The 17,184-nt window shown below is 41.5% G+C and overlaps 1 non-coding gene across 1 annotated transcript; it reads right to left on the reverse strand.

Annotated features, from left to right (window-relative positions):
* Positions 1-16,376: 16,376 nt before the first annotated feature.
* Positions 16,377-16,449, reverse strand: Trnaa-cgc (transfer RNA alanine (anticodon CGC)). The gene has a single exon. It is a non-coding gene; the product is annotated as a tRNA-Ala (tRNA).
* Positions 16,450-17,184: the final 735 nt, after the last annotated feature.

Below are 17,184 nucleotides of genomic sequence, written 5' to 3' on the forward strand. Positions count from 1 at the left end.
GGTAATCACACAACATCCTACAAGACTAATCAGCTGTTTGCTAAGCTGTTCTCGGGCAAAATGCATATTGGCCGTCTAATTCTCTTTCTTGTTCAGCCACTGTTTCACTGTACGATTGGTAGCTGTTGTAGAACTTAAGTGTTGGAAGATCACTGTTAAGACTGTTCAGAACATTCTGAAACAGTCCAACGGGTGAACCATGGAAGAAAACGCAGGGGTCTTCAACGTCAAAAGAATACGAAGTGCACGACTTACCCTCAAATGAAGATCTGAATGTAGACTATAGTCATATCGAAACAACAAAGGAAACTACAAGCAAAGCAGGATGTTTGTGTTCAAATAATCTTATTTATTTTAGAGATAGCTTGTATATGAATATCACAAAACGTGGATGGGATAATTTCCCATTTTGAAACTTGAGAGGAAATTTGCTCAAAAGAAGCAGCAGAAAGAAAGACGTTAGTAGTAAACAAAGATCAGCGTCAATCTCGTACTGTATAAAAGAAGAAGGCCGAGAGATCAGGCGAATTGCCAAAAGTTGTAAGCTGGAGGGTGTAATGCCTAAGGAAAATCGAGGTGGACGAGCTCGCAAGCTGCGGAAAGGAGAAAAGAGCAGACGCTGTTCATTAAGATGGATATACTTAAGTATAAATGATCGTCTTCTCATTACTCGGAAATATGGTTAACACAAACTACTCCAGAGTTAAATCTTTAAAAAATTGATTCTCTAGCTAAACAAGGGTTGTTATGTTGCCGTCTTTTAAAGTATAAAAATATATTCTACAAATGCTTCAAGCTGGGCTATGGACGTCCTCTTACTGATAGTTGCACACCTTTGTTGTAGAGTTAAAGTCAGCTCCAGATTTTGAATTAAAAATCGCATAAGAGCAGATTATAAGGCCAAAATATTTTTCAGGATATTAAAAGAAAATAAAGTTTCTTTTGACTGACAGCAGTATCAGCTCTTACCCAAAATGCCTGTCGGAGAAGTAGTTTACTGTAGACGGGCCAGTTTGTGTAACTACACGTACTTACAATATTCACAAAAGAAAGCAAGCAAAGTTGTTAGTTACATATAGCTGGAGACTCACTCAGGACAGGGGGAGGGGGAATGAAACTGCCTCTGCTGTGAGAGTGTATTTAAATTCCTTAGAGCAAGACTAACGAAATAAGGTGCAGAAAATCTTAGTCTGAGATTATTTTCTGATTCTTGTGACAATGATTGCATGCTCACGAGATGTATTACAGCTGAATAGTATTTAAAGAAATTCTGCATTACCTCTCAATGAGTGGACATAGCTATTTGCCTCCTGACAGTATTTTTCGCCTTACAGAAAAATAAGTAAGAAAACAAGAAACACTCTGCGCTTAGAGTATTATAACATTTTGGGAAGGTTTGGGGATGTTCAGTTTTGGGTTCCAGAATGTTATATTTACGATACGAAATCAATCTCCAAACGTGTAATGAAAAGTATATGTCATTTAAGATATCTGAAGCCAGAGTACATCATTATGGAAGAAGCGATAATACCATGTCAAAATTCTCGTTCGAAAATACTTACTTAGCTTTACTGATAGACACTGCGGAGCTGAATCACGGGAAGAAAATGGTTCAGCAATTTTTGAGGAAACTGAACTTCTATATGTGAATCACGTAAGCATAAATAAAGCTGATGACGTGAAGCAACTGAGACCTTGTTTTGAAAAAGATTCACAGGAATGAAAACACTTCTATTGAAAAGTTGTACAAGAGAATGCAAATTGTACTGAAGACAAAATTCTTTATTACGAAGAACCTTTGCATTAAAGAGGACTGTTTTTCAGCATTATTTTCGATGTCGCTCAGCATTAAATCTAAAAATTGTATTAAAATGTGTACGACTGCTTCAGTTATCATTTAGAAGTGTCACTATGAGTCTGATTATAGGTTTATAATTTGAGAAACATACTTCGTTACTGTGGAAAATTTTGTTCGTGTGTTAACTTACAAGAACAGTTTGGATTTACTAATAGGTCGTTAGCTTTTTACTCTGATATTTTCTACAAAATGTGATATACTCAGGAGCCCACTGAATTTAAATGCTTAGACTCTATACCTATAACATTTAGCTTAATAAAATATAGAAGAAACATGCATTATAAAGTGGATATTTTAATTTTTGTAAAAAAATGTGATTTTTCACTTTTTCCGTCGTAAAGGCTCTTAGTAATAAACTCTAGTTAGTCCATTATCAGTCCATACCTACATGGATTTCCAGTATTTTATTTTTTGACTTCTTTTGAATCAACTATATCGAATACAACTAAAAAGTACTTCGTCTGTAAAATTTTGTGTGTGACGTTTGCTGCGCTTCGTTAAAATGTTTGTCAGTTGGAAGAGGAAAGAAACAGCAATGTGATAAGACACAAGTGATGAAGGTGGGGGAAAAGAAGGTTGCGTGGTTTACTTAGAAAGAAGCGTAATAAGGAGAAGTTGAGAGAACCAGCTTTACTGTTTTCCGGAGGGAAACTATCAATAAACGTAAATTTTTGGAGAATGTTTGTGAGGTTGACAGAAGGAACTACTTCTCAAAATGAACAGTGCACTGAATTGTGCGTAGAATACAGGGTGGTTTGTTCGAGAAGCGTACAGGAACAACAGAGAAGTTTCCAAATACTTTTCTTTTATGGATGGAGAAAGATAGGATACTGCGTAAGTGAGAGTTAGTGTTTCTCTTATGATGACAAATACTTAATCACGACACGAGTTTCTGGGATGCATGCACAATGAGTAGCCGGTGAACTAGACATACCGCATGGTAATCACATAACCTGTCAGGCTGCAACCAGTGATATGGTACTGGAGTAGCTTCGAGTACAATAGGAGGCAATTGTTCCCCCAAATCGGAACTACTTAATTTCTGGTAGGATACTAAAACTACTTGGATCTTTTCACATATAATTCAAGACAAGATTTTGCGCACATTTTACCACTGTAAACAGATCATCCTTCATGTGGACGATGGCACTGTTCGTATCTTCAGGTTTGGCGTTTAATAAATCCCAGATATCGTTGGCACCTAAACAATATTTACTCGAGACATTCCCATTGAGTCGGGTGCATTCCGTTCGCGAGAGAGAAATTGAGTTTTTGTTAAGACAGGTACTAACCTATATGCAAAATTCTTTGTCACGGTTGTACTATTACCGTCGTTGCCTGTCGCTTCAGAACAAATCCTGATTCTTTCCTTTCTTGTCGCGTTTAAAGTAACACAATGAGGTAAAATGTGCCAAGGTTAGTTATACAGCCAGTAGATTGTTGCAAACGATAGTTCTTTGCTGCTGCGTTGTTGAATGGTGCTGAAAAATTTCATTCAGTAATTGAGGTAAGAGTTGAAAAACCGTTTCTGATTTGGCCTCTGCAACACTTAAGCTAGAGAGATTCTGCCACAGTGTAGCTTCTGACAGGAGATATGCACGATGCATCGATGTTGACAGTCCGCAAGCGTCACAGCTGTCTCCTGGATGAGTGGCCGTTATTAGGACACGAGCCACTTTCTCAGACGCCATCACATATTCCATAGCAATTTTCATTACCGTAATTTTTAAACAGAAACAGTCCAAGTAAAATACCCCATTATAGAGAGAAGCCGGCTACCTCTGCAGGAAGTAGGAGAGTGGAACATAGCTTTCCTCCGACCTCGCTGGGAGCGTGCGCGAAGGAATTAACTTGGGAAACCCTAGAGGGTCTCGGAAGTTCCTGAATTAGCGGACGGGCCATAAAATTGAGTTAATAATCTGATGAGCCTTATTCTCAGAAAAAAGCTCGCGGTGCGCGCTTTAGCAGCAGGAGCGCGGCTGAGAGGTAAGAAGCGTCGTCAGATGTCGTCCTGTGTCGGCGAAACTGAGCTCGCTTGTGACGTGGCATCCGTGAAGACTGCTGATACTAGTGGCATCGATGTCGTAGGCGCATTCCAGTACTACATGTACCAGGACTCGTTTCCGCTCGCGTTCATACTGAAATGCATTATATGTTCTTGTTCTTCCACTGTTTTCAGTCATTCTGCGTCTATTTCCGTACTTACTTTTAAAATAATGAATGGTTCTTTTACTGCATCTGCAGCCAGTAACGAGTATTGTTTGTCCACTCTTTCGAAATTTGACGTACACTTGCGAAAAGGTATGATAGGCCGTAGCAGTCGTTAATAAAATTGGCTTCACGTTTGATTCAGGGACAACATTAAGATAATTACATTTTTCATTCGAATGTTATAGGTCTAGCTGTAAGGCGTTTTGAACACTGTAAAAGCAGAAGCATCCTATCACTGTTATCGTGGACAAAAGAAAAAAACCTCAATTGTTTGAGCATACTTAGGATACAAGCAAAGAAAGGTACATTTTAGTATTTTCTGAACGTTTAGCAGTTAGAGTAGAGAGGTAAATAAAAAGAGAATAGTCAGAAATAATACCTATCCTAAGTTCGTACGTGTGTGTTATAATCTCTTTACATTGTGTCTCATATTGTATCAAACTGAAGTAAGTGAAGCTCCAATTCTGACTACAATGGAATTTGAAGTGAACCAAGCCGGATTTTGGGTAGACGGAGGTAGATTTAATAATATTGTTGTCCACGACGACGCTTCTTTCTGCTTTTTAGCGTTACAATGCGATCAAGAAATAATGTGAACACTGCTCTTCTCGGGCGCTAAACGTCACGGAACCCTTACGCTGTACGTGTGACAGCTCGCACGTTACCAGTCATCATGATTTTCGATAGTTGTACTATTACCTCATTCTCAAGAATTGCTTTAAAACCCCAAATTTTACATCGACTGAAAGTTATTGTGTACCTTATTTGGTTTCGTTATCCATATCACTTATAGTTAGTATTTGTTCGGAGATGTGCTGCAGATTTCTTCCTACCACTCGTATACAGCCGAACAGTAACTGAAAGCCGACCTCTTCTGGGTGACCAGGAGAAGATTTGAACATCGATCCTCCCTAATGCAAGTCCAGTGTCTTACCAATATGTCCTCTTGCTCGTTCCCTCACTAAATACTGATTTCCGTCTTTATATCATTAAACGTTAGGTGTGGGCTCATTTCACTCATTCATCTCTAGTGATTTTTTCAAAGTGTTGCAATTTTCGTGACAGTAGATTGCACATTTCAATTTGCAGTGTAGTTTACGTTGTAATAAAACTTCCTGAAGTGTTAGAACTGTTTGCCGACCCTGGACTCCTACCCAAGGCTGAGGCCTCGTCATATGCGGCAATGCTTTTACTAAGTGAGCAGTTCACGCAAGCATTACAGCTTCAATGAGCCAATACTTATTTCCTATAATATCCTCAGGATTCGCGTTATAAATGTACTATATTTACTTCGGAGCTCCATGCGATCCTGAAAACACCGGAGCTGATGACGCGTCTTCAGGGCAGAAAGCTTCTATGTACTGTGATCCCCTTAAAAATTTTCAGTCATTGTAGTAGATGACCCAGCAGAGAAGATGGTGCAGATAATACATGAGGAAATGTACTTCCTTCAACAGCGGGGAAAGCTAGTATTATTCTGATGTTTACCGTAGCATGTGAGACCTCGTGGAAACGAACGAGCAGACTACGCTGTGAAAGAGGCCTGCAGGGAACACGACGTGCCAGAGCTACTTCCCTACAGGCTATCATTTCGCTGGTGCAGTAGAGATCCATTCAGTTGTGTGAGGAAGAGTGGTTGGCCGCGCAGGACAATAAGCTGCGGCTGTTGGAGCCAACTACTTCATGCGGGATGAACTAGCTCTGATCCGCCTCCGAATGGGGCACTGTCCCCTAATGCAAGGCTTTTTATTGTAGGTGAGAGTAACGCCCCCTCCCCCCGCCCGCCACCCTGTCTGTGGCCCCTTTTAACTGCAAATCGCCGTATGCCACATTTTAACTGAGTGCGTTTTATGTTGTGGTAGGGGGGCAGAAGCAAATTTCTGTGCGAATCTGCTCTGTATTTCAGCTCATGACGAGACGAGTGTGGTCAGCCTTTCAAAATTTTGTGGAGAGCCTCGACTGGCGTAACCTTTTAGCCTGGAGAGCTTAGTATGTATCACATTTATTCCAGGTCAGCCAGCCTTTTCCTTTTTCACGTGTTTTAGATACGACAACACGACTTTCGTTGCGTTTTCCCCGTGTCTGTGAGTGTGTGTATGTACGGAAGTTTCTAGGACGTCGTTAGTCTTTATTTGCAGATCACGTTTTAATAATTTTGTGACCTTTACCCCCACTCGTCTCATTGAATTTTAGTTCGAGCGCTAAAGGTATTGTCTTCATATTATGATCATCAGCAGATTCAGCATCATTACAGTTAACATCAATTTTTTCCTACATTTCAAAACTGCTTAGAGGCTTTCTTGTAGAGCTTCCTGGAGAACTCAGATGGGCGAGGTAAGCCTTAGACCTTCGACGTGGTTCGAAAAACAAGAGATATTTACTGATAAAAGTAGATTTGAACGGTACACGCATTGCCTTAGTCGACGAATTCGAGTTCCAGTTCGGTAGATGGTTTTGGGTTGTTACGGCGGATCATCTTTCACGTTGTTTGGAGTTACTGAGTATGTTATTTCTAGTATATGCACAAGCACTATGTGGAAGCGAGTGTAGGAGAATGGTGGCGAGGAAATAGCAGTGTGCAGAAAGGTGCAACGTTTAGAGGTCGGGATGGCGGCGTGGCGGCGGTGCTCGGTGCGCACTGGCTGCCCGCGGCACGAGGGTCCTCGACGGGCCCTCCAGGCGGAGGCGGCGCCCTGCGCCCTACGCCCTGCGCCCTGCCGCGCCCGCAGCCGCAGCCGTCCCCGCGCTCAAAAATATTTCGCTTGTCTCCACACCGCAAACTCTGCACCTCCATCTCCTAAGAGCAACCGCACTGCTGCTACACGCGACAGTCTTCGGACAGTCGTTGCTGTTTCATCGTGTCATCCCGAAGACGCCAGTCGTGTAACTGACTGCTTCTGAGACTTCGTTTTGCCGCTACATTCAGAATGTATTCTCCGTGGCAGACGTTCGGTCTTCTTATGTCGCACTGAAAATAGTGCTGAATTCCAGTTTTCCTGAAGCGCGGTGAATAGTTTCTGCCAGATTTTTGTGTGAGTACATTAGGCACGCAGCCGACTATTCATTTGGAAAGCGTTTTTCTTGTTTTTTTTACACAGGATTATGACCGTGATACAGAAAATTTCCGCTTCTACAGCATGTGTATACTGTTCCACTTTGTAATTCTTCTATAAACAACTAGTTTCGTACACATGCCCATAAATGTAACGTCCCGAGCACAAATCAGTAAAAATTTCACCCACACCTCTTCACCATTTCCAACGAATTTCCCAGCTGGCACAATACACCGTCGCCCACACATCTACCAGTCCCGTTAGACTGCCACAGCGGGCTCCGTGACTCGTGATTCCAGCACTCTCCCTTCCACCGCCCCCCAAGCAAATGGCTGCACTTTTTATACTGTTGCGCATTGATCCTTAGCACCAGTATCTTGTGCGTAAATGAACGGCCGTGAACCGTAGTACTATAATCCCGTTCTATCGCTGTCTAAAACCATAAACGAAGCCCTCGACCCTAATTGATAGGAATATCCGTCAACTACGATTAATACGCTTTGCACTTTGTCACTCCGAAATGCTTGGTTTCTTAGGTGTATCAGAGCTATTATTAGGTTTAGGGTTTCACATCTCTTATAGTTCCAGACTACAGATGATAGAGACGGCTCATGATGACGTTATACTGAAACAAACACCTTTGTCAGCTGACTGGAGACGGAATCCTTTCGCAGGTGACCTCTGGACTACTGGAAAGTTTATCTTAACTGTAGTATTTCAGCAATGATTTCTATATTACAGTGCTGAAATGTTGTATATCATAAGTTCGCCGCCAGAAATATTTGAAAGGAAGTAATATTTCGTTCCACAGGTCAAACTGTTTTAAAACCATAAAAAATCTCCGACACGTTTATCGATAGTAAGTGAATTTACAGGCTGACGCTAAGGAATGATATCGTTAACAAGTAGATACAAATAGTGTTCTGTTTCAAAGTATTTTTTGCGTTTAACTAATGCAAAATTAACAATAAGCATCAATAAATATCTATCTTGTAAAAATATGTTCGTCCTCGGAAGAAAAACTTTTTATAGTACACCGTATTATGCATCTTATACTCTTATTGTTCCAGTATCTATAGCGAATTAATCGCAAGTAATCATACATATTATTTCATATAGAAATCGGATATTATTTCAGAAATGGGCATAATAAAGAATTTCATACTTATTGTCGACGAACAATTAGAAATTAAAATTCTTCCCGGAAAACTGATAGCGTGTCTTTACTCCACCAGTGGAAACTGTGAACTTAATGCAACTTACTGCAACAAGTACAGCAAGTCACTGCAGAACTAAACACTACCGCTCCTAAAAAGAGGAAAAACGTCGTTCAATACAATTTTTAAAAAAATATTTGTTATTCTTTCACCTGGTAAATGTAGAAACGATAGCCATCGCATTAATATTGGGAATTTCGGACAAATTAGGTTAACTCTGCAACATACTTCATGTGTAATTCTAATACTGGTCGTTCAATTATTAAAATGAATGCCTGATTTGAGCTGTAAATGAGAAATACTGTAAATTTCTCCTCCACCTGGGATAGTGCGTGATGACAGAAACTCGTATTTTTGTCCCGCGTTACGTGATTTACATGTTGCTTTCGAACTTTTAACATGATGTAAGTCGCGGTCAGTGTAATCTATAAGTATATGTGTAAGTATATGTGCTCTAAGATTACTGTGAATCCACATGCTTGTATGTTCTGAAAAATTCCTCTGCTGGAAAGAACCGATCAAATTCTCTGATATTTCTCCGATGACTTAGTATAAAACGGACCTCGTCTATGACAGTGACACATTGTATGAGCTGTTAATATTTTCAGACGCTTAGCTTGACGTCACACAGCGTCAGTTCAGTATATAACATATTGATTCCAAGCACGTATGGACCCCCCGCGGTAAATTACATGTAGCGAATTTCCAAAAGGGGACTGATTTATGTGCCATAGCAGCTTGACTCACTGAGTCTGCGACGGGTTTTCGAGGGATAAATGTCTTAAGATAAGTCAGTGGTAAACATATCGTATAGTACCTTTCACCAATCCAAGTATAATTTGGGGGTCGAAGGAAATTCAAGTGCTGCAAAAGACGTTTCAGTGGTCGTCTAAACAACAGATAGTTGAGCATGACGTCACAGTAACATAAAAACGTTAATAATTGCGGGCTGTATTGTTATAAAATGACACGAAACAGAAGGCAGAAGAGAGGTCACAACCATTGGAAATGAATACGTTGTGACGAAGACATTTGTGCAACACCGTAATTTGAGCCCGAATCTCCTTCTTATTGCCAGCATTCGCCTTAGCCGTTGACTCATAGGAGCACTCGTGAGAATAATTTTCACTGTCAAAAACGTTACTTCCACAAACCAGAGGTTCTCCTACGGAGTATGGGGTAGCACTTTTGTGACAATGGATTTGTTGCATGACTGTGGCTTACTCTACCATTGAGATATATAGGAATTGAATTAAGTTCACTGAAATGAGATTAATGGCCAGAAATGTCTGTGAGTGATACCAGTAAAATCAATCCAGGACTGCTGAATCTCTAATGTGATGATTATCATTTCATGTCATGACGTTGAATTTCATTAATTCCATATCACTGATTTCTGTGAATTAAATTCAATGGGAAAGTCAGTGAACTGATAAGCTAGAACATATTCATATTAATAAGGGAGTTTCTCTGAATTCGAAAATCTGAAGAGTTCTCAGTTTGCCGGAAGTGAACGCATGCGTTCATCGGCGTTCTGAAGAATGTGGAGCCGATTGTAGACTCTTAAGGTGGGCGGAGTTCAGGATAGCGATGGGCAGTTCATGCAACCGAGATGATTCCCTTGTCAGCAATTTCTCATTTTCGGAGAGACAAAATACTAGACTGTAGGAAACGTGAGCTACTGAAAAATCGTTATTATGTTTACTTTCGCGATACGGCTACCGCGGGAAGCGTCACTGGATACACATGATTGTATTTTAGTCGATGAAGGTGAGATTTTGGACAGCAGTGCCTTGTTAGGTCATAGGACTAATAGCAGTCCGGGATTGGTCGAATAAAAAACTTGACAGGCTTTGTTAAATTCGAAATAAAGAGTACTACTTTCGTGAAAGTAAATATCTAATTTTAGTTTTAACCCATGCTGAAAGATTTTTTTTAGCTGATATTCTAAAACTTACCAAAGGACTATTTCTGAAGTCCAGTGCAAACTGCTCTCGGTGTTCAGTTTCTAGTGCATCGGCTTCATTAGGGACTCTTTGAATATCGATCAGATATATTAGTAGTACAGAACAGTGGCGTATGATCTGTTAGCATTTGGTCAGAAGTGATTGTTTAAAACATTTCACCAGTCTACTAGTGGAGAAAATTAGTCCTGGTCCGGCTATAAACATTCCTTTGCCTATAGTGGCGAGACAGTGCGCTTTGCAATGACCGGAGAGGCGGATGGGCTCCGTCAGGGCACTTCACCTTCTGGTAACGGTGAGCCCGCGACAAGAAGGTGATTACAGTTTCTGTTCTGCAAAGGCGAATCGTAGGAGTTGGTTAAGACTCCCACTACGGCAAATAATATGTCAAATTAAGAACAGCTGTCGTGCAATTGCTGCGGGAGCAGAAGAGCTATAATTTTTCATTGTTACAGAGAATTATCATGTAGAAGAGAAAGAAATATGGGATTGTTAAAAGTTGGCATTCGAAACTGAAGAAAACACTAGATTAACTTGACATTTGGTGACTGAATCTTCTAGGTCTGGCCACTGTCATGTAGTTAAGAATCGCGGTATCTCGTTGCCGAAAACTGGTTTTGTCAGGCATTTTATGAAGTATAACTTTGAGAAGTACATTACGTTTCATTATGATCTGAAGAAAAAGAGACGAAATTACTAATGCAATTAGGGAAAGAGTAGTGGAGAACTGTGCAAAATACTCTACAGTACGTCCACCGTTCCTCATCCGAAACTGAATACCTACAACTGCGACAAAGAATGTGCTAGGTGAACCACACCTCACTTTGTAGCTTTTCTGAATCCTTTTCAGGGAACACAATTTGGTTGGTTGAATTATAACTAACTTTCTTGATAATAATAAATGCTAACTGGGGTATCTTCTCATTCTATTCACTCTACACTGAACCGCTCACTCTACAGTCCAGTATGGACGGTTGTGAAATTTTCTAACTAACTGTATTAGAATGACGAACCAAACTGGAACCAGTAGCATCGCCTATGCAATGTTCTTATTCTGATAGTCAACGAGCTGACTCTCTGGATTCATCGCCGTAATGGGGAGAATGACTTACTCACACACTAACGGGTAAATCGTTGCAGCTTCATCTTCTTGCACGACTATGAAAACTATCTGCTCGATTAAAAATGATAGACGGAAGCAGTCCGGCAGTCATCTTTAACGTTACGGTCGCTAGAGGGGCGGAATCTATTGCTTCATATCGGTAGGTCTCCAATTATGAAATATCAGAGTAGTTTCTTACCTTATCTAGGATGAGGAATATTTTTTGATATTTTGAAGGAAGAAATATTTGCGTTCGTGAGAAAAGTGGGCTAATGTTTAGTCTATTATGTTTAGAACGAACCTAATTTCGAGTAGTTATTTAAAACTAAGTAGTAGACATAAAACAGCAGTCAGCTCTTTTTGCTGTTATTGTGTATGTCATGAAGAGAATTTACAGAAGGGACGTGGTACTGTGTTTAAAATGAAATTGTAAGAAAGTGTACCCCTCCAGAAGATACAAGAAAACTGAAAATGTTTGAGAAACAACAGTAATGAGAACCGCGGCATGCAAAACAGCAAAGTAAGATTTATTTATTTGAAGGGAAAACAGAGTAAATGACAGAAGCGAGGAGGTTTCCCTAATTGGGTGGTTGCGGATAGGAATGCGTAATAAAGTAACACATTGTTACATTAATAACTGGTCTAACAGCCAGAATTTTGAATTGTAACATGCTAAGTGCAAGCATTATGTCGCACAGGTGCCGGATGTCAGTTTGTGGGTTGGAGTTCCATGTCTGTTGCAGTTGGTCAGTCAATACAGGGACGGTTACTGCTGTTTGCGGACGAGACTAGAGCTGTTGTCCGATTATGTCCTGTATGTTCTCGATTGGAGACAAATCTGGTGACCGACCAGGCCAAGGCAATGTCGGGTTACTACTACAGTGGTATGTGATGATGATTTTCGGTTTGTGGGGCGCTCAAGTGCACGGTCATCAGCGCCCATACAAAGTCCCAATTTTTACACAGTCCAGTTTTTGCACAGTCCAATCTAGGCACTGTCACGAACGATGATGATGATGATGATGATTTGATGAGGACAACGGAGAATCCCAGTTCCCGGGCAGAGAAAATCCCCAACCCGCCCGGGAATCGAACCTGGGACCCCATGATCCAGAGGCAGCAGTTGCAGCCACTAGACCACGAGCTGCGAACACATTGGTATGTGGCCGAGCGTTATCCTCACCCCCTGGAATGGTGTTCAAGAATGGCAGCACAACAGGTCGAAACACGAGACTCACGTACTGATTTGCAGTCAAGGTGCGTGGGATTATCGCGAGAGTGCTCTTGTTGTCATATGAAATCGCACCACAGACCTTAACTCCAGACGGAAATCCAGCGTGTCTAACACGCAGACGAGTTGGTTGTAGGGCCTCAACTGGCCTCCTTCTGTTCAACACACGGCCGTCACTGGCACCGAGGCTAGACCAATTTTCATCAAAAAACACAACAGACCTCCACTGTGCCCTCCAATGAGCTCTCGTTTGACACCATTGAAGTCGCCAATGGTGGTGGTTTGGGGTCAGTGGAATGCACGCTAGAGGGTTTCTGGCTCGGAGCTGTCATTGAAGTAACCGGTTTGTAACAATCCGTCGTGTTACTGTGGTGCCAACAGCTGCCGAAATTACTGCTGCAGATGCAGTACCACGGGCGAGAGGCATACGCCGAACACGATGGTCTTACCTCACGGTAGTGCCACGTGGGCGTCGGGAGTTCGAGCTTCTTGTGACCGTACATTTTGGTGACCACCGCTGCCAGCAATCATTTACAGTGGCCACATTCCTGCCCAATCTTTCTGTATCAAGCCACCACGTCCAATCTTAACGGCAAGTAACGGTCAAGGGCATTACAACTTGTATTTAAAGCAAACCTGATTTACATCCTCATAGTGGTGCTACTGGCATCACTCTTATGCGACTGGCGCAAAATTTGAGTAGTCATCATCTTTCAGATGTAGAGACACCTACCAAATTGGTTCATGTGGCTAAATGCCTTGTTGGTGTGATTTTTTTTTCGTCATTGTATGTTCAATTTTTCATTCCTGGTGTCCCTATTAACCCTGCATTATTACACATTTTTCTCAGTGGTGGATTATCTGGCGGATTCCGTGGTTACAACATGTTCATTTTGGCTGTTCAGGAAACATTTCACTTCGAAAACAGCCTCATCGTTATTCTTGAAATGCTCCTATGCTAAGGTTCCTTTGTGCAAGGAAGGAGAAAGAAACCACTGACTGCCAGAAAAAATATGGCGGTGACGCGAAGTCTCACATTCCAAAGCAGCAGCATGTGTGTCTCTGCCTTGTGACAAAAGAAATGGGGCGTTGTCGTGGAGTAAAATTAACCCTTGGAGAGATTCCCGCGAGCTTTCATTATCACAGCTTCCCGTAAACTCGTCAGGAAGTTTCGTTGGTGGTTACCACTTACGAGCATAATCTGTTAACATCGCAATATGGCAGTTCCCAAAAGCAGAGAGTATCACATTGCCCAATTGTGGTTGAACTGTCGCCTCTTTTGGTTGCAGTAAATCGATAGCACTGCTCGCTTTGCTCCTTTGCCTCAGGGTCATAGCGATAAACCTAGCATCTGCCTACGGAAATTACGTGACTAAATAACACACCTGGGTTGTCCTGTCATAAGCTGAAACGTTTTCGCCGCTACCTGTTCCGGTTGTCTACTTGAGTTGGTGTGAGCATTGAACGACGACCTCTATCATGATAAGAATATCGTACAAAATGCTGCAAAGTGATGCGTCTGTGATTTTCACTCTTTACACTATCTGTAACATTGTGATAGCCCTGTCGTAGAGCATCAGGGCCTCCATTTTTCTCGCCATTAGTGGTGCTTCAGAAGGAAATAGTCTGCCACTTCGTTCTTTCTCATTCACACTTGCTTGACCACAATGTATAATATGATGGTGCATTTTTGTGGTACGGTTCCACCAACTTGAAACGTAAAAACACTGTAGTTTGCTTATTATCTCATGTTTTGCTATTAAAATTTAACATCGTTTGTATTTTCTGTATCGTAACTACGAAACCAAGTACTAACTGTTATTCCTTACGCATTATGTACTTTATAATTTTCTTTAAATAAATGAAATAACAAGTTCACTGTTACCAGTCACCGTTTTATTTATTTCCACGACGCGTTTCGAAGGTTTAAACCTCCATCATCGGGTGGATTTACATTAGTAAGTATTATATTTGTGTGTGTGTTGTGCTACGATTTTTGGAGGAACTTGTGACACTGCCTTCAGTGGTCACAGGTTCCTTTTGCTGTCGTAGCACATCACATGTATACTGACACATTTGTAAACAAATATGTGATGTGTTACGACAGCAAAAGGAACCTGTGACCACTGAAGGCAGTGTCACAAGTTCCTCCAAAAATCGTAACATAACACACACATAAATGTAATACTTACTAATGTAAATCCACCCGATGATGGAGGTTTAAACCTTCGAAACGCGTCGTGGAAGTAAATAAAACGGTTACTGGTAACAGTGAACTTGTTGTATCATTGAATGTCAGTAACAGTCACGGTAAAACCTAACCTAAAAATGTTCGCATTTAAAGATAATTTTCTTTATTGAAACGATGTTTACACAAAATTATTTCCATTATTTAAGTTTGTAAATAACTGATCACTTCCAGCTGGACTGATCCTGTTATAGATTATGAGTGAGAACGTCAACTACAAAAGTGGAGAATGTACTAGTGCGCAATGCTGAGTGTAAGCATTCCAGATCTTCGTCAACTGGATATATTGAGAGGCAGACCACTTCTTGAAACCAAAATGCCTAATGAAATTATGTAAAGGAAATAAATTTAAAGCAATTTCATAATAAAATGGCCATAGCATTGAATTTCAAGTACCGACATTTCCCTAATTTTCATACCGATTAATCTCATGAGAGAAATCTACTAATTACAAAAGTAAATAATTGGCCCAGATAAATCCCAGTTTTATTACAAGTTATTTTGTGTGCAAAGATTAATAGAAAACATTATAATATTTAATTACCCACTTCAAGAACATTTAACTCATACATGAAAATCGATTGTAAGAAGAAGAACCCTAAGGGTTTGCTAGGGCTATATGATGAGTGTATGTACTATAATGAGAAACCACTTCCTAACAGATTCATTAAACATAACGGATCTGCGTCAATACAGTAATTGCACCATCGAAAGAAAGAAACACAGCGCATGAACTATACTTGTGAACTCAGTCATGGTGACATTGCGTGAATTTTCTTGAGTCGAGCACATCCCTAACTTTGTTGGGACGTAATCTGAAGAAGCCGCTGTGAGATCTCACCACAGTTATGTGCAGGCGTAATGACTGCAGGCGTGTAGATGGAGGCCACCAGAATTCAGACTGTTACCAGTCTAACTGCAGATATCGCCTTCGCATCTCTCCAAGTTCAAGACCGTCCAACCATGTCAGGAAGAGAATCAAGTTGACACTGCCTATCCTGTATGGGAAAATGAAGAGAAGAGAACGGCGAGCTCCCAGCGTGTGCTGTGCGGGGGTTTGTCAGTAAAAACCTTGTCTGCCAGTGGTAAGAGTTTCCCTAGCTTCCACCAACAGTATTTTCCTTAAGTCTCTGTATGTCCTTCTTTTCAGAGATCGTTGCCGGACTCGGGGCTTCGATATAAGATGTCACATCATACACCTTTCAGCCCTCTAGTTTCCAAACTTATTTCACTTGGCTACCAGTTACGGCGATTGACTACGTCATCTTCAGTTCCCGGACCGACGTGTAGGAAGATTCCACCTTGGTTCCGGTCAAAGGTTAGGTTAGGTTAATGTTGTTTAACGTCCCGTCGACAACGAGGTCATTAGAGACGGAGCGCAACCTCGGATCAGGGAAGGATGGGGAAGGAAATCGGCCGTGCCATTTCAAAGGAATCATACCGGCATTTGCTTGAAATGATTTAGGGAAATCACGGAAAACCTAAATCAGGATGGCAAGAGACGGGATTGAACCGTCGTCCTCCCGAATGCGAGTCCAGTGTGCTAACCACTGCGCCACCTCGCTCTGTGGGTTCCGGTCAAAATTGGAGCCAACAATACTGGCATTAGTAGATTTCTGCTTGCTATAGCGATCACTTCAACCATCATTTGCCGACTGTTCAGTTATCCTGAATTTTCGTTAGCTTGCAGTTTTACTCCTGCTATGGATAGTATAAAACACACCTTACAATCCGGTGTCTGTTAGCCTGCTTTGTTCTCAAAATTCTAGACCTTTGATCTCCGTCATGAATGCGTGTTTTCTGGTCGGTCAACTACCGGTTGTTTCGGACGAAAAATACTGCAAATCGGTACTTGGTTCCCGAGGGTTCTCAGGACGCTTCTTCCTGCCTGTGGGTGGCGAAATTCCTTCCATCGCACTGTTATGGCGCCAGACAGTCGCCTCTGCACCTGGAGGTGCAAACGACACAGAAGTCCGTCGGGATGTTTTACTTGCTTTCAGACAGGGAGAAAAGATACACATCTGTAGAAATGGATATCCCTAGCCCCGTCTTCCCGAATTCGCCTAATACTCAACAAAACTCAGAACAAGTACCGTGTTTTCGAAGAGTAAAGATGGTCGCTCCTTTGCTTGGATGATTCGCTGCAGAGCCGTTTTTATTGGGATGAGTCTGCCAGTAGTGTTATTTAGCTGCTGAGAGCTGGACCAAGTCGCACAGTGTCGTCACACCGGAATACATTTGCTGGGCGGCTACCTGCTGTTGGCGCGGTCGCTGGCCTCTGTCCTTTTGTCGGCCCGCCC

The sequence above is a fragment of the Schistocerca gregaria genome, chromosome X, assembly GCF_023897955.1.
Source record: "Schistocerca gregaria isolate iqSchGreg1 chromosome X, iqSchGreg1.2, whole genome shotgun sequence".
Lineage (NCBI taxonomy): Eukaryota > Metazoa > Arthropoda > Insecta > Orthoptera > Acrididae > Schistocerca > Schistocerca gregaria.